Source organism: Octopus bimaculoides, chromosome 6 (genome assembly GCF_001194135.2).
Source record: "Octopus bimaculoides isolate UCB-OBI-ISO-001 chromosome 6, ASM119413v2, whole genome shotgun sequence".
In the NCBI taxonomy this organism is placed as follows: Eukaryota; Metazoa; Mollusca; class Cephalopoda; order Octopoda; family Octopodidae; genus Octopus; species Octopus bimaculoides.
In genome coordinates, this window is record NC_068986.1 from 30,294,751 (window position 1) to 30,318,103 (window position 23,353).

At 35.1% G+C, this 23,353-nt stretch overlaps 1 protein-coding gene and 1 long non-coding RNA gene across 6 annotated transcripts in view; one reads left to right on the top strand and one right to left on the bottom strand.

Moving 5' to 3' along the window:
- LOC106869351 (disks large-associated protein 1) overlaps window positions 1-23,353 on the top strand; it is a 374,528-nt gene that overhangs the window by 307,098 nt on the left and 44,077 nt on the right. The window lies entirely within an intron of this gene.
- LOC128248117 (uncharacterized) lies at window positions 39-18,469 on the bottom strand. The gene is made up of 3 exons (XR_008264387.1): window positions 17,529-18,469; window positions 8,249-8,314; window positions 39-2,172 (listed from the first exon to the last, which is right to left on the bottom strand). It is a non-coding gene; the product is annotated as an uncharacterized LOC128248117 (long non-coding RNA).

Sequence of the window (23,353 nt, forward strand, 5' to 3'; positions counted from 1 at the left end):
TCTCTCTCTCTCTCTCTCTCTCAACAGATTGTGGCTTTTCATATTGTTTATTCACTTATTTATTTCTATACACCACTCAACACCACAAACACTAGTATTAAACAAGAATAACAATTGTTCCTTTGTTTGTTCTTCATTTTTGATGGCAATTGTTTTATTATTATTATTATTATCATCATTATTATTATTATTATTATAATTATTATTATTATGATTATTATTATTATTTTATTTATGTACACATGTTTGCTTGCTGCTTTCTCATATTTTTTCTTCTTCTTCTTCTTCGTCTTCTTCTTCTTTACTTTCTTCTTCTTCCATCTGCTTATAAAATAAAAGTAAATTGAGAAAGATTCACAACATGATCTATTTATAATTATATCCTTTACAGCTGTTGTGTACCCTGTACAAAAGTTTACCTGTGTGTGTGTGTGTGTGTGTGTGTATGTGTTCGTGCACATACTTGCACCTCTGCCTTTACCAGCCACCACCTCCCTGCAGGGGTGATAAGAAGAGAATGACTTCTGACTATTACTTTCCCTTCATCGCCCTCTTCCCCAGTCATTCCTACCTTATCTTGCATACCATTAATGTATGCTAATTACCTGCAACTTCATGAAAAGCAATTTTTTTTTCTCCCCATTTATGCAGTCCTATCTTTCCTTCATTTTTTTTTAATAAAAAAAAATTTAATCATAGCTTCAATTTTATATATCTAACACAGCATTACAAATATGAGGGCTTCTCATAATTTCTCCTGTTAATACATCACACTTCTCTACACATACATTTCTTCCTCTTTTGTTCTTCTCATATCTATTCTCTACTTTTCCTTTTACTTCTGTCTCAACTTTTATTTCAGTTTTCCTCTTTTTTATCTGCTCTTTTTTTTATATTCTTTTCCCCATTTTCTTGTATTTTTCATCATTTTTCTTCCTCCATTTTTTTTTTGTTATTCTTCTACTTATTTTGATTATAATTCTAATCAATTTTTCTCTTCTTTTCCTCTCTCTCCAACTATCTAAGCTTTATTTATGGGAGACTAATGCTGTTGCACAAAATAATCTATTTAAAAAGCAAAGAATTTCTCAAAAAATATTCCTAGAAATTCACAAGAATATCAATCAACCTAATTTCACAATTCTATGAAAAAAAAAATTTTATGTTTTTTTTTTTATATTTCTATATTTTTTATTTTTATTTATTTATTCTTTGGAAAACAACCACCACAGCCACTGATTATCAGCAAAATATATAATTCTGATATTTGTTATGAAGTGTTATTCTCACCATAATATTGTTGAGTTAAGATGCCCTGAGAAATAAATCGGATTTTACATGGAAACAGTCCGACATAAGTATTCTTATCATCATCATCATTTAATGCCCGTTTTCCATGCTGGCATGGGTTGGGTGATTTGACAGGAGCTGGCTCTTGTCATCTGTTTTGGCATAGTTTCTACAGATGGATGCCCTGCCTAACACCAACCACTTTACAGAGTGTACTGGGTGCTTTTTACATGGTGCTGGCATGGGCGCCTTTTATGTGGCCCCAGCACAGTTGCTATTTATGTGGCATCAGCAAGGGTGCTATTTACAAGGCGCTAGCACAGGTGCCTTTTATATGGTGCCATCACTTATGGGATCACCAAGTAGCTTGCAAGACAAGGACACACAATAATATAAACGTGGTGAAACATTTTGTTATACTACCTCATTCATATTCCCAGTCTAATAGATGTGTATGTGTGTGTGTGTGTGTGTGTGTGATTTTCTTTTGTTTTTCCTGACAAATTGACCTTTCTTCACCATATAAGACTGATATCTGATGTCTTCGTGGACAACATTTCTGACTGTTCCTTTTGACACATGGAGATCTTTTGCAATTAACTTCATGGGCTTTCTGGGATTGTAATCAATGGTTTGTTGAACTTGCTGGATAAATTCAAGTGTTCTGATGATTTCAGAGTGTTTAGAATGCTTTTTATGCTTTGGTACTGGTGATACATTTCTATCTTCAGTCTCAAGCTCCTTGCAAACTTTGTAGACGAAAGATCTGGCAACTTTTAAAAATTGACATATTTCTAAATCACCATGCTCAGCTTTTATAATCACAATAACAGCATACTTCTTCCTTTCTTGGGTAAGCTGAGGGTCTGCCATTATTATTTTCTGAAACAAAGATTATACAGAGTTAGCAAAAAATGCACCAATGACCCATAAAGGGTATGTCCTCAAATACCTAAACACACCCTGTATATGTGTGTGTATATATATATACATACACACACACACACATATATATATATATATATATATATATATATATATATATACATATACATATATATATGTATGCATGTATTTATATATATATATATATATATATACACATGAAATGAAATGAAATGAAACATAAATACATATATTCATATATATGTGTGTGTATATATATATATATATACACACACACACACACAAACATACACACAAACACACACACACACACACACACACACACACATAAATTTATATATTCTTCCTTTTTTTCTTTCATTTGAAACTGAGACTTTATCATCATTTTGAATTCCTTACATGTTTTGCAAATTCAATTACAAGGTATAAACAGAGAAACTTCGGCTAGTAATCGAATGAAACCTGACTTTCAAAGAAACTACACCTTGAGTATTTTTCTTCTTGTTTGTACAGCCAAAAATACACAAATTACATTAAGACTTGCAACCTTATATAGACTTCCATCTGTCAAGATAGTTAATGTAATGCACTTATACAATGCAGCCCTCTTTAGATAAGACCCAATATTGTCTTGTTATTAAATACCCTTCTCAGCCATATCAGTGTAGTGCAATGAGGTCCACTGCAAAATAGTTAGCAACAAGATGATGCAAATACTATGCAGTGTAACAATATACAACTAATACCCTATGGATTAAAATTGAGGTTTTCATCTTCTTTTGTCTATGCATTCACTCAGTATTATCTTTCATACAAACTGCAATATTTATGAATATAATCTGTAACTCTCTTATGTAGAAAGTGTATTAAATTAGATAAAATAAATGCTTTATTTATGGACTTATGGATCATAATAGACTCATAATTAGGCCAACATTATTTGAAAGATTTTAGACAAAGCGTCTGGGGTTAATAGAATAATCAACAAAGGATCAAAGTTTTTAGCTAACAAGAGAGAATATAAAACTTTGCTGCCATCAAGGAAGTGGCATGTTTGCTATAGAGAAAACAATTAGATAAGAACTCTGTATTGTGTACCAAATGTAAACAATGGCTGTACAAAAGATGCTGTGGGGTCTCAAACTGGTTGACAAAGAAGTATTAGATAACAGAAGGTTAGCATTGAAAGCACCCATAAAATGTGATTTTTCAACACTCCAGAAGGCTCACCAGAAGTAACTGATAGCTTCTGTCACCTAGATTCTCCTTACTGGCAGGAGAGACAAGGTGGATGCTGTGGAAGCATAGTAATCAGAACAAGATGGAAAAGTTCAGAGTGGAGTTAGTAACAAGGTGTTTCGCTTTATGAGTGAAGGATAGTTTAATTTGTGTGCTTTATGTGATGCTGCAAGACTCGAGAACAGAATGCAAAGGATGTGTGAAAGCTGGAAGGAGAAATAAGATGACTAGACTCCACTGGATGTGTGATGTCAGCATGCATAAGCAATGGAACACTGGTGAGTTTGCTATAAACTCTACAGGGATGACCATTTTGGAGCCACCAGCAAATGAACCTGCTTGAGATACATGCAAAATGATGAAACCGTCTAGCATCCAGTCTTTCAGTGACTGCGCATTGCTGATTTGGCAAAGGAATGTACCTCATGAGGGTCAGATCTGGCTATCAGTAGCTGCCATGGCAAAAATTCCTTTAGCAAGGAAAAGTGAGGAGTCTTCCTATGCTTGTTGGTTATGGCTGAATAGTTTAAGGATAGAGCTTTACTTCTGAAGTCAAACTTTCATAAACTTCTTTAAATAACACTTAATAAGGAAGGTAGGAGCAATTAGGAAGATGTTGGTTCCAGTAAATTTTATGAAAGGTGTATAAGAGCAGTCTTATACTTAAAAGACCTCCAGTCTTTTAAGTCTAATGTACATTACCACCTACTGACTTCTGTCTAGCATCCATTTTATTCTAGTAGCTCTTACGTTTTCAGTGGTCCAAAGACCTTGTAACGAGTGAATGCTTTAAAAAAAAAGAGAAAAAAAATGTCAGAATTGTTAGCACATAAGACAAACTGCTCAGTGTCATTTCTTCCAGTTTTTTATGCCCTGAGTTCAAATACCACTGAGGTCAACTTTGCCTTTTTTTCTTTTCGGGCGCAGATAAAATTAAGTACCAGTGCAGTACTGGGTTCAATACAATCAACATAACCTCCTCCCCTAAAATTGTTGGTCTAGTGCCAAAATTTGAAACCATTTTTATTATTATCATTATTATTATTATTATTATTATTATTATTATTATTATTATTATTATTATCATTATTATTATTACATAAACAAAAGTCAATGCTTCAAACCTAACATTTACATATGACAGTAATAATTCATTATCTAAACATTGATAACTATATTTTTAATGCTTACTTATAAAATGTGCACACATACACACATAAGCAGATGCATGTATATGTTAAGGAACAGGGTTGGAGAGAGAGGAAGCAAGAGAAAGAGAGAGGGTGTGGAGAAGGAAGTGGAATATTTGGAAAACAGGATATAAAAAAAAGCATAAAAGAACTTGGAAATAAGACAATGCAGTAACGATTTCCCTTCCTGAATACGTCTGCTGATGAAGAAGTTGTAGTAAAACATAAAAACAAGGAGGAGTGAGAAGCATTAGCGATAATACATTTGAATATGTAACATATATAATAAATAAATAAATTCATTTGCCATTATATTAAAAGTAATATTCAATCTCTTATTTATGATGAACACGCTGCACCTAGAAATGGTTTGTTTGGAGAAATTGTGTAAAATAAAGCTACTTGAAATTTGTAAAATTATCAGCAACATTGCTCGTGTATATATAGATATATAAATCATCGGTAGTTCTTATATACTCTCTCTCTCTCTCTTCTACTTGTTTCAGTCATTTGACTGTGGCCATGCTGGAGCACCGCCTTTAGTCGAGCAAATCGACCCCAGGACTTATTCTTTGTAAGCCTAGTACTTATTCTATCGGTCTCTTTTTGCCGAACCGCTAAGTTAAGGGGATGTAAACACACCAGCATCGGTTGTCAAACGATGGGCGGGGGGACAAACACAAGATCTGAACTTTCAGTTTCCGTCTACCAAATCCACTCACAAGGCTTTGGTCGGCCCAAGGCTATAGTAGAAGACACTTGCCCATGGTGCCACGCAGTGGAACTGAACCCGGAACCATGTGGTTGATAAGCAAGCTACTTACCACACAGCCAGACCTGCGCCTATCTGCAAAAAAGTACACTCTACAGCAGTGGTTCCCATAGTTGGTGGTACCACCCCCACTGGGGGCAGTGGAAAAATCCAGGTGGGTGTTGAAGAAAAATGGGGCAATAAAGGGGGTGACCAAAATGGGGGTAATGGATGTAAAAGAAACAAACAAAATAAAGGTTTAATTAGGCTAAGTTTTATTTGCGAAATACTGTTGTTTTGAATTTGCTGCAGAAAACGGTCTATGTCTGTGATGGTGAGTGGTGGTGGGGAGCAATAGGAATATGGCCTTAGAACTATGGGAGCGGCAGCCTGGAAAAGTTTGGGAACCACAGCTATAAAGCATAGTAATTATATAGTAATAATATATTGTTTAAGGAAGGTGGCAGGCTGGCAGAATCGTTAGCACACCAGGCGAAATGCTTAGCAGTATTTCATCTGCCGTTATGTTCTGAGTTCAAATTCTGCCGAGGTCGACTTTGCCTTTCATCCTTTCAGGGTCAATAAATTAAGTACCAGTTACGCACTGGGACCAATGTAATCGACTTAATCCCGTTGTCTGTCCTTGTTTGTCCCCTCTATGTTTAGATCCTTGTGGGCAATAAAGAAATAAGAAAAAAGTGTATGCTATGTTATGAACATTTAGTTAACACTAAATGTTAATGATAGTTAACACTATAAACCAGCCATAACTTTCTTTATCTATCTATCTATCTATCTATCTTATCTATCCAAAAACGAAATATATATATTGATATATTGATGTATATTGAAGCACAAACATAAAAGCTATAAATGGTACCATGCGAATATCGGGTTGAAAAACTCCTTTGAATAGAATATGTTGAAGATTGCCCATGGGACTCAAACCTACATCTCCTGTAGACATGACAAGTGTTCTAACATAGCACCAAAGCAATCCTAATTTCTTGAAACCATGAATCTACAAACACTTTCCACTTTACTAGAATGTAGGACAATTCAGAATAACAAGACTAAAACATTAAAGATTCACAAACAAACATAACAGATATATATTCCCATCATCAGCTGCCAAATAGATATTATTACAGTTTTGACCCCTGGGCAATATATTGCCACATTCATTTAGTTTCGTTACATTAGAAATTAAAGCTGTTCTCAAAGGTTTTCTCAGTCGTGACTGACAAGTTTATACAACAATAAGAAAGTGGTGTTAAAAGGAAATTTAAATTTACTATCATGAAACCTCTTAGTTTTTCCTTTTAAATCTGGAAAATCTATCAAAACCTGGAAACACCTCTGCACAGTTACAACACATAAGTCTTTCTGGCACAGACCTTTGAAGATAGGTTTACAGTCACGGATTATTTGTTTATGAGATAACTGTTTCAAGTTTTAGCGGTAGCTCAATTAGCAAAGCATCTAACCGGCAGGTGAATGTTATGATTTTAGCTGCACCTATTGGGTATTGTGTTTACTTAATAGATCACTTCTCACTTTGATTTCATTTGCATGTAATGTAAATAGGTATGTGTATATGTATCATTATCATTTAACATCCATGTTCCTATATATATATATATATATATATATATATATATATATATATATATATATATATATATATATATATATACACACACACATACATGTATATATATACACATATATATATATATTTATAAAGATGTAGATATATCTTTTAGGTATGTAGTTGTTGTAGACTGATAATACAGTTCCCAGAAGGTTTCAGTTATTAAATAATATGGAGATGAGCTGGTATCTAGATGAAAAGTTTCTAAAGAAAACAAATCTAAATAGTAATTGAGTGATTCAACACCTTAGCCCCTTCTCTAGTCTAGCCTATTGCACTTGTATATACTATAAGAGTTTGTTTTTCTCAGTCAAGATAGGCTGCTATCTCAGAAAGCCTTACATAGCCATAATTACTTTACCCACATTGCAAAGCATGTTCATTCAGTATCTGCCAAGGAATCAGATTTGCATTTTCTTTTATCATGGTATGACAAAAGAGAAATCATGCTTCAGAGGAATGTTTAAACTTCAAAGAGATTTATTCAGCTTTTGATGACTTGATATATCAAAATAGAAGACAAGCCCTACTTTTGGCTCTATATTTATCGAAGGTAAGCTTTCCATTGACCTAAAAATACCATCCAATTAACTGATTGGCACGATGACACTCACCAAAACACTCCCAAACTTTAACTCACAGACATGTTGTCTCTTCTCTATACCTCTGCTTCTGTAACTTCTGTTTTCATGTGTTCTCTTCTAGCCCTCACTAACCACTATGTCCAGTATTTCCTTCCCATGATGGTTATCCCTCTAAAATTCCCTCCCCGTTCATGTCTTCCCTGTGATTAACTTGCATCTGTTCAAAATGAATATTAACCATATCAAACTCACCAGTCTCTGAAGGCCTCTGATAGCCATAAGCACAGTCTCTTCCTCCAGACCAAATCAATAAAACAATTGTTCTTACATATATCTTTTGGTGAGGGGTTTTAGCAGAGGTAAATATATGGGGATAGATATCACATCTGGAATTTCTAGATAAGTGATTTGAGTACAAGTCTTAATCTTAGAGTTTTATATTTCATTAACTCACATGCCTATCAGATAAAGCTGGTGCAATATTTACTGCTGTAATTCCAACTATAATATACTAGATAATGTTGGTGATTATATTCTGTAAACATACATGGTTAAAAAGTAATCAACATATACACTCAAACTCCAGTAGTTAAAGATAGAATAGATGTATTAATTATATTTGGTTGAGCCTCACCCTCACTTCAAAGGAAGCATGGATCCACTTCTGACAAGAGTAGTCTGTACGAACTGATGCAGCTTCCTGTCCAAAGAAAATTTTTAAAAAAACATCAAGTAGAGTAGCCATGTTGCCTCTCCTTGACCTGTTGGTAAGACAAGAAGTAAAGGAAGGGCAGGATGTACAGGATAATAATGGTGATAGTCGTATAATGATTGTGGTGAAGATGTAAAAATACAACAGTAAATATCAGGAGAAACTAAAATTATAAAACTTGTTTGTGACATAAGTGTGCGTATGAGGGTCAAAGAATTAATGAGAATCTAGTCATTAATCTACATCATCTTTGTGGGCACGCATCACAGTATGAATTCCTGTGCTTTTAAGTTGCATGTCTATGTGTGTGGCGAGGATGGAGGGCATGGGATTTAGGAAAGGAACTGAACCACTAATAATGACGTTGTGCATTAGCTGTACAATGACTACTTAACATGTACTTCCCTCTTTTACAGTCAACACCTAAATTTTAAATACACATCACTTGACATATCTATTCTTTATATAGAAACATTAAAGTTCTATTTTAGTTGAATTTATTAAGTCTATATTACACTTTTATTGAGTTCAGTTATTGGACTGTTGCCTTGCACACTTCAACCAGGTTCAAGGGTTTTTAGTAGATTATATCACCTGTGCCCTCAGTAATTTTTAATTTTAGTACCAATTTTTTAATTAATCTGTATTTCTTAAATCTCTAAACTATAGGACTTAAAGGGAGACAGCATAAGCAACAATACTAATTTTTTTGACTGACATAACTATAAACCATAGGTATGTTTGCATTCCGGGTTCAGTTCAACTGCGTGGCACCTTGGGCAAGTGTCTTCTATTATAGCCTCAGGCCGACCAAAGCCTTGTGAGTGGATTTGGTAGACGGAAACTGAAAGTTCAGATCTTGGGAGTTTGATAAGTGTAAGACGCAAAACCAGTACGCCCAGTTTGTTATATAATGTTGTAATTCAAATCTTTGTTCCATTATGATCTTAGTATTAGCATAAATTTTATTATACAAACCTCCTGTGCATTTTTACATATTTTTCTTTCTTAAATATATATATATATATATATATATATATATATATATATACACACACACACACACATATATATATGGCACAGGAGCCAGTCAGCGGGTACTGGCATCGGTCACGATCGATTGGTGCTTTTTACATGTCACCAGCACTGGAGCCACTCAGTGAGTATCTGGCATTGATCACGTTTGGATGGTGCTTTTCATGTACCACCAGCACAGGAGCCAGCCAGGGGGCACCAGCCCCAGCTACAATATTGGTTTCACTTGACTCAACAGGTCTTCTCGAGCATATCATATTGCCCAACACATCCGGAGTATTCTTAACAGGGCTGGACGTGCATGGCTGCGATCTCACTTTAGTTGCCAGGGCAGAATCCTTAGCATGCCAGTAAAATGCTTAGCAGTATTTCATCTGTCTTCTGGTTCTATGTTCAAATGCCGCCGAGGTCGACTTTGCCTTTCATCTTTTCAGGGTTGATAAATTAAGTACCAGTGAAACACTAGGGTTGATGTAATTGACTATTCCCCTCCCCACAAAATTTCAGGGCTTATGCCTATAGTAAAAAGGATTATTATTATCATTATGACAGAATTGTTAGCATACTGGACAAAATGCTTGGCAATATTTCCACCATTTTTGCATTCTGAATTCAAATTCTGATGAGGTCACCTTTGCCTTTCATCCTTTCGGGGTCGATGAAATAAGTACCAGTTATGCACAGGGATCAATATAACCAACTAGCCCCCTCCCACAAAATTTAAGGCCTTGTGCCTTTAGTAGAAAGGATTATTGTTATTATTATTATTAGGTTTGTGGATGGCAAAATTTATCAGTAGGGTACTGAACAAAATTCAGTTATGTACCTTTGCATCCTGATTTCAAATGCCACCCTCCCCCCATTTGATCTTACATTTTCAAAAGTAAAATAAGCACTGGTTCCGCGTTGGGAATTGATTCAATCATCCAATCAACTGCAGCACACCACTTCTGAATTTGGAGCCTGTTTGTCCATACCCCACAAAAACAAACAAAAAAAATCATGCCAGAAGGCAACTTGGCAGAGATGTTAGAGCATTGGATATAAGGCTTCAAAGTATTTGTTCTCTCTATACTCTGAGTTCGAATCCCATAGAGATTAACTGTGACTTTCATTCTTTTTAGGCCAATAAAAAAATACTTAACAATTCAATTCAGTGGGTTGACTGAACTGTAAGACATTTGGATCAGATACCTTGCATTATTTGTTCCATCTGTTTGCATTCTAAATTCAAATCCCACTATGGGCTATTCACATGATAAGCTTAATTCATCGTTTACTCTTTTGCGCCCTTTTAAAGCCTAGCCAGGCTCATGGGCCTGGTTTCCAGCTGGACGGGACGCCAGTCCATCGCAGTGTTACTCAAGAAACAGGAAGAAAGAGTGAGAGAAAGTTGTGGTGAAAGAGTACAACAGAGGTCGCCACCACCCCCTGCTGGAGCCTCGTGGAGCTTTAGGTGTTTTCGCTCAATAAACACTCACAACGCCCAGTCTGGGAATCGAAACCGCGATCCTCCGACGAGTCTGCTGCCCTAACCACTGGGCCATTGCACCTCCGCTTAATTCACCTCATTTAATATAGGCCTAACTTGGCATTTTGGGTACCTTTAGAAGAGACCACTCCATTGCAAGCTTTTGGACCAGATCTCCAGTTTGAGGGTACATGGCTCCCTCCAACCAGTTTCATATGCCCTGTAAAAACCTTATGCTTACTGCCTTTCTGCCAGACTATATTTTTCAGGTTTCACTCATTGGACTGTGGCCACCTTGAAAGGTTTAGCCAAACAAATCAACTTCAGTGCTTATTTTTTAAAGTCTGACACTTATTCTATCGAGCTCTTTTACCAGACCACTAAATTACTGGGGCATAAACAAACCAACACTGGCTGTCAAGTGGTGGTGGGAGTGGGAAGGACAAACACACATGCCTATCTTTTATCTTTTCTTTTACTTGTTTCAGTCACTTGTCGATGTAAGAAATAACTAGTAGAGAAGTAGGTGATGGAATTGGTAGAGTGCTGGACAAATTTCCTCTCTTATTTTAATTACATGTGTAGTGGCACGAAATTATGGCCGCCATCACGGAAGTACAATCTACGCATGCGCAAGGGACTTGCCTTCCCGGAAGCCCCTCGAGTGCGCATGCATAGTAAAAGCAGTACTTAAAGCGCTTCGCGCGTTTTCTAAGCTTCTTTAGCACGATGCCTTCGATGTGACAACAACTTGCTCCTCTGCGATGCCTCAACGAAGCTCTTAATTTCCAGATGCTGATTACAAGTTAACCAGCGGCTACCAGGCTGAATTATACAGGTTTTGTAAAACTAAGCATCACCAAATAAAACTTATTTTATTATGTTGTTAATTGTTCACACCTTCGTTTGTTCTACTGTTTCCAGATATATATCTTTGTTGAAAGGTGATAGAGAGAGACTAATGTCTCAATGTTGCTATCAACCTTTTACACGTGTAAAAGTACATGGCCTAGTGGTTAGGGTGTTGCAACTCACAATCATTAGGTCATAGTTTCGATTCCCAGACTTGGTGGTGTGTCTGTGTTCTTGAACAAAATACTTCATTTCATGTTGTTCCAGTTCACTCACCTGTAAATGAGTTTCAATAGCTGAGAAGTTAACCCTATAAAATGGACAAGTATTCTGTTCAGTGGGGTGGGGAGCATTGTAATCTTAGTCACCTATAGGCCATGAAACCAGGTTCAGCTCTGACCATATGAGTATTAAGGTTCATGACAGACCTATTTACAAGGCCTATGGAGGTGTGTGGCTTAGTGGTTAAGGGTACTGGACTCATGATTGTAAGATCGTGGTTTCAATTCCTGGACCAGGTGACACGTGGTCTTGAGCAAATAATTTCATTTCACATTATTGGTAAAAATGAGTCATCTTGCGACAGACTGGCGTCCCATCCAGCAGGGAATGTATACACCCGAGAAACTGGGAAACCAGTCCTGTGTGTCTGTATGACTCAGAAAGGACCTTTATCCTTATCCTTAATAACACCCCTTATAAAATTGACAAAATAAATACCAGTCGGTTGATACAATCGAGGTACCTCTCCCTAATGTTTGCGACCCATTAGAAATTATTATGCTGGGAAAAAACAATTTAATATTAGGCAAAAAACATGATCAATGTTCCCTAATTTTTTATATATTCTTATTCCGCTATTTCGCTACAACTGGGACAACACAAAGTTTCCTTGTTGTTTTTTAACCCCAGGTCAATATTGATCAAGATGTACCATGATTAAGAGCATTCTAGTTGTGACCATCCTATCTATTTTTTCTCTTTTTTTTTTTTTCATGCATTGTGTATCCGGGACAACATTATAAAATGTGTACTTTGTGTGTACGACGATGGAATGTAATTTGGTGAGTGTTGGCTGTTATTTCTAGCAGGCCGAACGGCCACGTAGAGGATCCAGCTGTTTAGGGAATGTATACAACTATACACACACACACACATCATGATGGCGACGGTGGCGGCAGCACCAGTAGTAGTTGTAGATGTTGTTATTGTGATAAAAAAACAAACCATACCACGATTTTAAAAGTAAGCGTCCCCTTCGCTTACGTAGATGAAATTATCCAGTCGTATAACACTTCATATTGATTGACGAGTCCATTTAAAGAGAGGAGGGGAGCGGCTACAAATTGTTTACTACCTCCCTTCTCTGCAAACGACAACAGTATGGCTGCTCTCTGGAGGTGTTTCTATTTCGGAAGTGCATCTTAATAAAAAGGAAATACAGTAAAGCAGAATAGTATAACACAACCAGGAATATCCCTACGCATGTAACCTGTCTTCCACTGAATAATGTCCTTAACATGGCTAGCAGACAGCCGACTTGACATGTAAGCGAAGTAGCTGGCTGAGAGAGAGAAAAAGAGAAAGAAAGAGTGTGTGTGTGTTTGTGGGGGAAATGCTTATATTATTTAGAACTACCATATTTACACACATTACTATTTATTCAGCTCATTGAAAAATGACTTCTTACAGTAAGTTGATTTTTATCTTCCCGTGTCTTTTCTTGCTTTCGTTTTCACCATGTCCTCGTGTTAAACAGAAGAATTACGTGGATCCACTGTTTTAATTTGTCCTTACCACGTTTCTGTTTTCTCACCGAGATGAGTCATTTTTAGAAATTTTCTTATATATATATGTTTATTATTATTATTATTTCGGACACGTTCGCCTGTGTTTTTTTATTACTTATTTCGTTTGGCAATTTACTTATTTTTTCCTACTGGAAAAAATATGTCATGAAAAAAAAAAAACTAATTTTTTTTTTCTTGTGTATGTTGTTTTTAATGTTTATTTATATTCCGCGATTTACGTAACTTCTCTCCACGTTCTATCTTTGTCCTGTATAATTTCTACTCCCTGCATTCGTATTTTGTCCATAAAAAAATCGCTGTTCTTAATCTCTTGACACGCACTTTGCTACCGCTGCTCTACGTATCACTGGCTATTTTATTGAACGTGCCGCGACTGACATAACCTGCGCAACTTGAAGACTGTTTTTTTTTTTTTTCGGGCAAAAAACTTTCAGTGTTTTTTTGTTTTTTTTGTAACTTCATAAATAGATATAATCTTTACGGTGTATAAACGAAATAAATTCATAGAAGTTAAAAAAAAATACTGCCTGCCGACAAATATAGTTAGAAAGAAATGAAGTAAAAGTGAAACAATTTTTATCATTTAAAAAATTATTTCTAAACTACACTAAAAAGAAATTGTCTTGACGTTTGTGTGTGTGTGGAAATAATTCACAGATTGTCTATTATTATTATTATTACATCTCATTCCTTTTACATACATCATTACGTTCTTGGAGTAGACCAGAAAATGCAATTGTATTTAGATAGAAAATAATAGCCACTGTTAAACTTCACTTTTTGTGTTGAAAAAGAAAAATCATTAATAATAACCTCCTATTTAACACTTTTAATGTATTTTTCTCTGTTGTCACTATTCACTTGAGTAGTTTGTAATAACAACCAACAACCTACGGCGATCTTTCAACCCACCTATATAATCACGCGTTAAATGTAGTATTTAAGCTTAGTGGAGTATATAGTATTGATCAGTCCATACATTAATAGTAGATGTGAGAGGGGCTTTCCTCGCCACGTTCAGATCTTTGTTTACTTTTTCGTTTTACTCCGTTTTATTTATTTATTTTATCAAAATGAGGGAATGGAAGCGAATGACATTTCCTCCATGCAGCAGAATTCGATGTTTTTCTTCATAATTGGAATGATTAAGAAAGTTTTTCATTTTTTTATTCAATTACCGTTTAAAAATTAATAGAATTATAGTCGGGTTTATAGACACACACACACCATAAGTTTTGTCTGTATGTTTTTATTGTTAGCCGTATACGTTAATTCAATTATTTTGGCTGATGAATAAAATAATGAATAGAAACAATTGTTTTGTTTGATAAGCTGTCGAGTTGGAACTTTTCAAGTTTGTGTAGCGTTTTAAGAAGAGGTGGGGCTGCCAAGAGTCATGTCACCTAAAACATATGATAGCTATTTATGTAGACAGATTTCTCTCGGAAGACGCCGCCCAACTTTCCTATTTTCACATAACCCGTGCTTTTTGCTAATTGTTTTGAGGAAATAAAGAAGGAATGAGTGTCCGGTAATTGCTCCAACTCAACTGTCTCTTTTTCTCCATTGAAAGCTTACAATTATTTTTATATACATATATTTTTTTTATTCAACTCCTACTCACATATTTTCAAAATGACATGTGTGTGTCTGAAGTATTTCTGCCCATCTGAAATATTTCCATGGTTTTATTCACGTTTAAGATTTTTATTCGGCTCTTCCTTATTAGTACGTCATTTTCATTTAGAAGCCACATTTAACGAGATGAACCGTCAGTTGGTCAAAAGTCTACATTTTAATATCTACTCTCGACATAAGTTTTATAGAAGTTGTATATTTTTTTATAGGTTGTAAACTTTTTTTTTAATAAGTTGTTTTAATTGTAAATTAAGACGTAAGTTATTAACCTGTACTTGTTTGAAAAGTTATTTCATCAGAGATGGTAAAAATGATTACATCGTGGCTATGTTACATTATTAATCATTTAAAATGCACATTTTAAACGCACATTTACGTTGTTATCTTCGTTTCTGTTTTATTATTTTGTGATATCATTATCAGTCTTTCATTGTCCATCAACGACCTGGTCACTGATATTTTGATATAAAATGTTATTATTAAATGAAATGTGTTCTATAACTCAAAGAATTCGTTACTCGAAATAACTAGCATACAAAAATAGTTGTCGTATTGGATCTACCACATTCCAAACGTGGTATCACCGGGATTCCGCCTCTTTTTAGTCAGCATCATAGACAACTAAACAAATACGTTATGTGATACATAAGTCTCTTCTAGTTTTTGATCAGTCAAACCCTATCTGACATTTGTTTCTCATTGATTCCCATGAAAGGAAATGTAAGATTAACGATAAGCAAGAGTAGTGGTCCTTAGGGGGTTTCAGTGTTTAGCCTGTCTCGAAATATTCTAACCGGTACCACTCAGTTGTATGACCATACATTTAGAATAAATATATCATGGCTCCATCACTATAACTGTTAAGACAGTTGGCATGGCTGTCCTTTAGTAAACAATTACATTCTGTAGTAAAGAGTCAGTCAGTTCCATTCAGCAGCTCGGATTTCATTTTTTTTCAAAGTCTGAATAGAATTTAAATTCTATGAAAATTCATGCATGTCAGTTACTCCTTTAGACTGTCTTTGTTTTACATAATTTCGAAAATAAGGAAGAATCCAATAAAATATCTTTCTCATTGTTAAGCTGATGTTTTGAAACATAAATTAACCCAGAATTTTGAGGGAAGATTTTAATTTGAATCACTTTAAAACTAGAATATTGTATCTTAAAGCCGGGGATGTTTTCAGACAGGTTGGTATCAAAATAATTAAGTATCTTACTCATAAGTTGACCAATGTCGTTTTAAATAATAATGATAATTCTTTCTATTAGCTGAAGGCCTGAAATTTTTGGTGAGGGGGGGTTAGTAGATTACATTGACCCCAGTGCTCAACTGGAACTGTTTCCATTAATACTCTGCCCCCCTCAAGAATGAAAGACAATCAACCGTGGCAGCATTTGAACTCAGAACATTGATAGATGAAATGCTACTAAGAATTTTTGTCTGACATGCAAATGTTCTGCCAACTTGTCTCAATAATTATAATACTCATTAACCCTTTCGATATCAACCCAGCTGAAACCGCCTCTGGCTCTATAGTACAAATGTCTTGTTTTCGTCAGTTTTGAATTAAAATCTTCCACCAAACCTTTGTCGCAATTTATGTTCCTAACACCAGCTTAATGATAACTAAGTTATTTTACCAAATTCTTTGTTACATTTAAAATTAATTGAAAGAAACACAGAGCATCTCAAAATAAATATGGTAACAAAAGGGTTAAGATGGCAAGCTGGCAGAAACGTTAGCATGCCGGGCAAAATGTTTAGCAGCATTTCATCCATCTTTACATTGAGTTCAAATTCCTCCAAGGTCAACTTCGCCTTTCATTCTTTCAGGATCAATAAAATAAATACAAATTAAACACTGGGGTTGACATAATCGATGTCACCCTCTAAAATTTCAGGGCTTGTGCCAAAATTTGAAATAAATGCAAAATATCAAAAATGTTGATAAAAAGCTAGATTAAAATATAATCTAAATTGGTGAAAACCTAATGGCATTTGAAGAATTGATCCATTTCAATTCTTTACTTGTAAAGCATACAGATGTTGCAGTTCAAAGAATGGCCATTTAAACTGGACCCGGTTATAGTCACCCTATTAACTAATGATAAATTTAAATCTCAGTGGAATACTGAATAATATGAAGATTAGGGTTGTTATAATAAGGCTTTTGTTCTCTTTAAGAAACATATTACTGGGCCATCTGTTGTGTTCATTATTCTACTGTCAGAGCTATTGTATCAGTTTCTATGATCTTGCCAGTGAATGAGACTGATATAGTCAATCAGCCTGTTATAAATGGCAGTCAAATCATAACATGCCATGAAAGTAAAAAGACAGATTGGAGGAGAGAATACATGAATACATTAGACAACATAAGGTAGACTGTACCTGAAGAAATAGTGAAATGATCACAGCTGGAATGCCTTTGTTTATAATCTGCTTCATCAGGGATATCTTGGGGAGAGAAAAACAGCAACAACAATAATTAGAGATCATTCTGTGTTATGTCAGGTATCTTAGTATGAAGGGGTGCATTTGTTTCAGTCTCAAAGCTTAAATTCTTGTTTTATATAAGATTTTTAGAGATTTCATCAATAAGCAAGGATTTCTTCACTTCTTCAATATATCAACATATAAACACTGAACTCTGACCTTGTACCTTCATGGAAGATGTGTCTGCTGTATTCTGAAATGTAAATGGATAATGTGCTTAGACTTGGGTAACATGTCCAAGCTGTCCGATTTTACAGATGCAAGCATATACTCATCACAGACATACAGTGTCACAGTTTACAACATTCATTGGTGTGCTATATATATATATATGTGTGTATATATATATATGTATGTATTGGTGCCACAAAAAATTGCACCCAGTCCACTCTGTATTGTGGTTGGCATTAGGAAGGGCATCTATCCATAAAAAAAACCATGCCAAAACAGACAGTGGAGCTTGGTGCAGTCCTCTGGCTTGCCAGCTCCTGTCATACTGTCCAACCCATGCCATCTAAGAAGATGGATGTTAAATGATGATGGTGTGTGTGTGGTCACCTTATAAGTTCATCAGAGATTCTGTTTCCTGGCATTTGTGGCCGTTTTGAAGGTTTTAACTGCATGTTGTTAATGGAGAGAGAGAGATCATGTAATGTCACCTTTGGAAAATGTTCTCAAGGTCTCTTTTCACAGAAGCAGTGTTTGTCTAGTTTGAGAGTATTTATTTTTTCATTGAAATAATACCTGTATGCAGAAAGTTAAAGAGGAACGAAGTATATAAATATATGCATAGGAGTGTTTGTTGTTTAGAAGTCAGAGCAAGTAGGCCATTGATATACAGAAAGAAGATTGTGGGAAATATTGTTGAACCTTGCGTACGTCAGATGACCAGGATATTGTATGATTTAGCATTTGTGAAGCATGAAAGTCTTCTGAGTGCTCATGACTAAGGAAGGTGTAGTATTAAAGGTATATTTTCTTCAATGTCTCCATTGAATTACATTTTTAAGGTGTATGTATGTCTATTCACAAGAAATATAACCTTGAATTACAGTTGAACTGAGTGAAGGTGGAAAAGTGCACTATTGACACCTGTTGTGAAGGAACAACGTAACATGAACATCAAATTTCTGATCCAATTTTATTTGGATGAATGACGTCCCTAAACAGACATTTTATGTAACCCTTCATATTAAGATTCACCAACCCTGACATATAGTATAACACAGAATGATCATGATTATCATACCAAACTTTGCTGGAAGTTTTGCTAGTATTAAAGCCTTCTCTGTTTTTGCCAAATTTAGTTTTGAAGGAAGATACTTTTGTGTGTTTTGTCAAAAGTAAGAACTCCATTGGATCTAACTATATGGAAGTCTATTAGGGACCACAGAGAAATGAAAGTCAAGGAAGGGACTATTAATATTCACTTTAACTTTAAAGCTGGTGGTGAGGGCTATATTCCAATAGTTGGCTTTGTGTCTTGGACTGAAACAGGATCTGAGACACACTGTTGCATGTATTTTATCCCTAAGTCATAAGATAAAGAATAGACAAATTCATGGATACATTGTTTGAGGGACATCATTTGCATTAGTTTGCTCTGTCGGTGACTGAAGCTTCCGTGTTATATAAATACTGGGGAGAAGTGATACGTAGAAGTTTGAATTTGTTTGTGTGTGTGAAAAACACTGCAGGCAGATCAGGTAGTGAATCTATAGAGGAATATTGTATCTTAACTAAAGAGCAGCTGACAGAATTTAGAGAATCGAGTTCATTATAAACCACCTGTAAAAGTGAGGTAGTTGCTGTTTGTTATTAGGACAATCTCAAACTCTATTCTAGTTGGGGTTGATGTATTTCTGTGGATGGATGGAAGATAGATGCTAACAGACCTACACAGAAAAGTATGCAACTATGTTGTTGTATACCATTGGAAGAGATTAATGATGTAAGATGTCAGAGATCATTGTAATCTCCATTTAACAGATTATCTAGGGCTTATTATGATTACACTTTTCCATTCATAATTTTGCTAGATTTTCATAGTAAACATCCATTTAGGATATAGTAATTATGAAGGATATTCAATGGCTTTTTGATGTTGCAACTCACAAGTTTTTACCTTTCCATTATGGTTTAAAGTACAATTTTTTTCTTTTTCTTTTATATTGTAATATCTACAATACTTTAGCTATTTTTTTTATCTAATATTGATACCTACATTATTTTGTTCTTTTGTACTACTTCTTGTAGATTCTTTATCTAGCATAAACAGCGTGACATTTCCATTCATGTCTCATTAGCAACAGCTATATTTCGTGCACAGATTGCATCCTATTTGATAAAAGCACAGCATGTCTTAATGCTAAATGTGGACTTCAAACCCTGCAGAAAGCAAGGAAGGCATAGCTGGTGCATTGGATATGCATGGACCACACCCAATTGTTCATTTTGACTTATGAGTCATAGGTATACTTGATGAGGCTTAACAGGAATAGGAGGCACACAGTAACAACATCAAAAGGTCACTCACCTGACCCTTGTGGAGTATTCAACAGTTCCTATTAAAATTGGACTGAGAAAACTTGTATTCTGATAACAAGCACTTAGATTACCCTAGATATGTCAACACCCTACTTCTTAACAACCAAAGGCTAGCATGCTCTTGATGTATATTTATTTATATAAGCTCATTTTAGTGCTAGAAAATGGGGAGTTAAAAGGACAAAGTACCAAAGTGTCACGAAGTACCAAAGTATCACAGGCTATTTAATCTTGTACCTCTACATTATAACTTCCACAGGGATTAACTTTGAATTTCATCTTTCAAGGATGATAAACATACTAGAGTGAATATATAATACCACTCCTCTTCAGAAAGAAAATTGGCTTTGTCCCTAGTCAAAAGAAACACACTAACATCCTGTTACCTGTCCATGTGAATAGGACTTTTGTTGGTCTCTAATTACACAAAATAGTTTACTTAAAATTATGAGTTAACATGAACATTTTTTTATCTATTCTTTTCACATAAGTTTTGCATCACATTTGCTTAATCATATTAGATTATGTCATAGCAAAAAACTAAATTACGACTCAACAAAATTGACTGCTGAATTTGGGAATTTTGTTTTCCATGTTCAAATAGTTTCCTCTGTACATTAACACACCTAAAACAGTTTCAGTGATTGAAAATGTTTGCCCACTCCCAATAAACTTCTTCCTACAACCCTACCTACCTACCTACAGACTCCTTAATTTCTCTTAATGATTAGAAACAAAAGTTGTCCCCAATAAATGCTGCTAAAATAATTAAAATAGTATTAGTAATTGAGCTGATATTGTCTTGCCTTCACTTTATACTCTTTTTTACTCTTTTACTTGTTTCAGTCATTTGACTGCGTCCATGCTGGAGCACCGCCTTTAGTCGAGCAAATCGACCCCAGGACTTATTCTTTGTAAGCCTAGTACTTATTCTATTGGTCTCTTTTGCCGAACCGCTAAGTTACGGGGACATAAACACACCAGCATCGGATGTCAGAGATGTTGGGGGGGACAAACACAGACACACACACACACATACATATATATATATACATATATACGATGGGCTTCTTTCAGTTTCCGTCTACCAAATCTATTCAAGGCTTTGGTCAGTCCGAGGCTATAGTTGATTACACTTGCCCAAGGTGCCACGCAGTGGGACTGAACCCAGAACCATGTGGTTGGAAAGCAAGCAACTTACCACACAGCCACTCCTGCACTTTATAATTAATTATTTCTAATTAATTTTTTAATACTCCCTATATTAAGCAGTAAGTTAACACCTAATTTAACTTATTAGTTTCCATGATGGTGTCCCTTAGTAATTAACTTTAGTAATTAACTTTTTTCTAGAAATGTAAGATATTTATTACGAAAGATCCCCTTTTTATAAAAATATCATAGTGGCATTTGTTAGTCAATCTATTTAATAGTCTATCTTGAAGACAAAATGTTTGAATATGTTGTTAATACTTTGTTTCATGTGACCTTTAGCCTCCATGTTACTGCTTGCTATAATAGTGTCTAACTGACACTATTCATGTCACCTAGCTGCAATGGTATTTTCGCTATGTCAAATATTCTGTAAATATAACCTCCTAACACTTCTTACTTTCAACATGTCTGCATATCTTAGAAAATGATGCAATTAATGGGAGAGAAAGCTGGTTCACCTCTTATCATAAACAACCTTTTTCTTTATCAGAAATTAAAGTGTTGTCCAGCTATCGGATGGTGTTATCTAATTAAAGAAAGATATAATCCAATTGTATAATGATATTTTATATTGTCACACCTAAAAAAGGAAACAAAAAAGGCATGTGGAGTTGTGGAGCAGGAGGTGGGGAGGATTATAGATTAGAAGAAAAGGGGTAAGAAGACTTAGGGCAGCTTTTACAAAATGTTAAGTCTTTTAGGTAGCTTTGGGTAATAATGAATGGAGGCTAAGAATTCACAAACCGAAGAAAGAAATCATTGGGGTGACTGATTGTATGTAATGTCAGGGTGAGGGTTTTAGGGGCAGAATGGGTGCTTGTGACACTGTTTAGAGGAGATAGAACAATACTGTAATATTAAGTGAGAGTTTTAGGGACAAAATAGGTCCATGTAACAATTTTTAGAGGAGTAATACAGTAATTAGATACAAAACTGGTGCTTTAGATGAACAACAGCTTTAGATGAGATTGAGTAATACTTTAATATTGATCTAAGGTTTTAGGGGTGGAATAGGTTTGTATGACAGTTTTTAGATGATATAGGGCAATACTATAATATTGGTGTAACATTTTAGAGACATAATCGGTGCATGTGGCAGACTTTATAAAAGATAGAGCAATAATATCCAATTTAGAATAGAAAATCCTTTTGTAGCATTGGTAAAAGTTGTAAAGATAACACTGGGTTTGTTAATTGTCAGTGAAAATTTCTTATTTAAAAACATTTCACTCCCATAATCTAGTAGCAAAATCATATTTCTTAACACTAAAAATAAATTTATGGAAAATAAGTGCACATACCAAAAACAAAAAAAAAAGAACAAAGGAAGAGTATGGATGAGTCTTTGGTCTCACCATGGACAAACTCTCTCATGCTAGTGGCATATTAAAATGCACCAAGTTTATATTGTAAAACAGCTGGTAAAAGGGGCATCCAGCTGCTAAAAAAGAAGTGCCAAAAATAACATGACATGGCCAACAACAGAGTTGTGACTGGATAATGAAGGGAATGCAATATGTGATGAAGTACTGTGAGACATTCAACAACCCATGCTAGCATGGAAAAACAGGCTTTGAATTATGTTAATAACGTGTGCACCTTAAGAAAAATGACTTGGCAGAATCATTGACACACTAGAAAAAACGTTCTTAGCAACACATCTTCTGGCTTTGTTCTGAGTTCAAATGCTGTTAAGATTGACTTTGCCTTTCATCCTTTCAAGGCTTTTAAAATTAGTACCAGTTGAGCATTAGAATCAATGTCATTGACTAACCCCATCCCTGAAATTGTAGACCTTGTATCCATATTTGTATGAATTTATATTTACACACACACGCACTTCTGATAAGATAGTAAATCAAATGCATGTTAACCTGATAGAATGATGTCTGTGCATGTGTGATAACAATTTTCAGATCTTCATGCTCTGTTGTAACTTCCATTCATCCATCACAAGA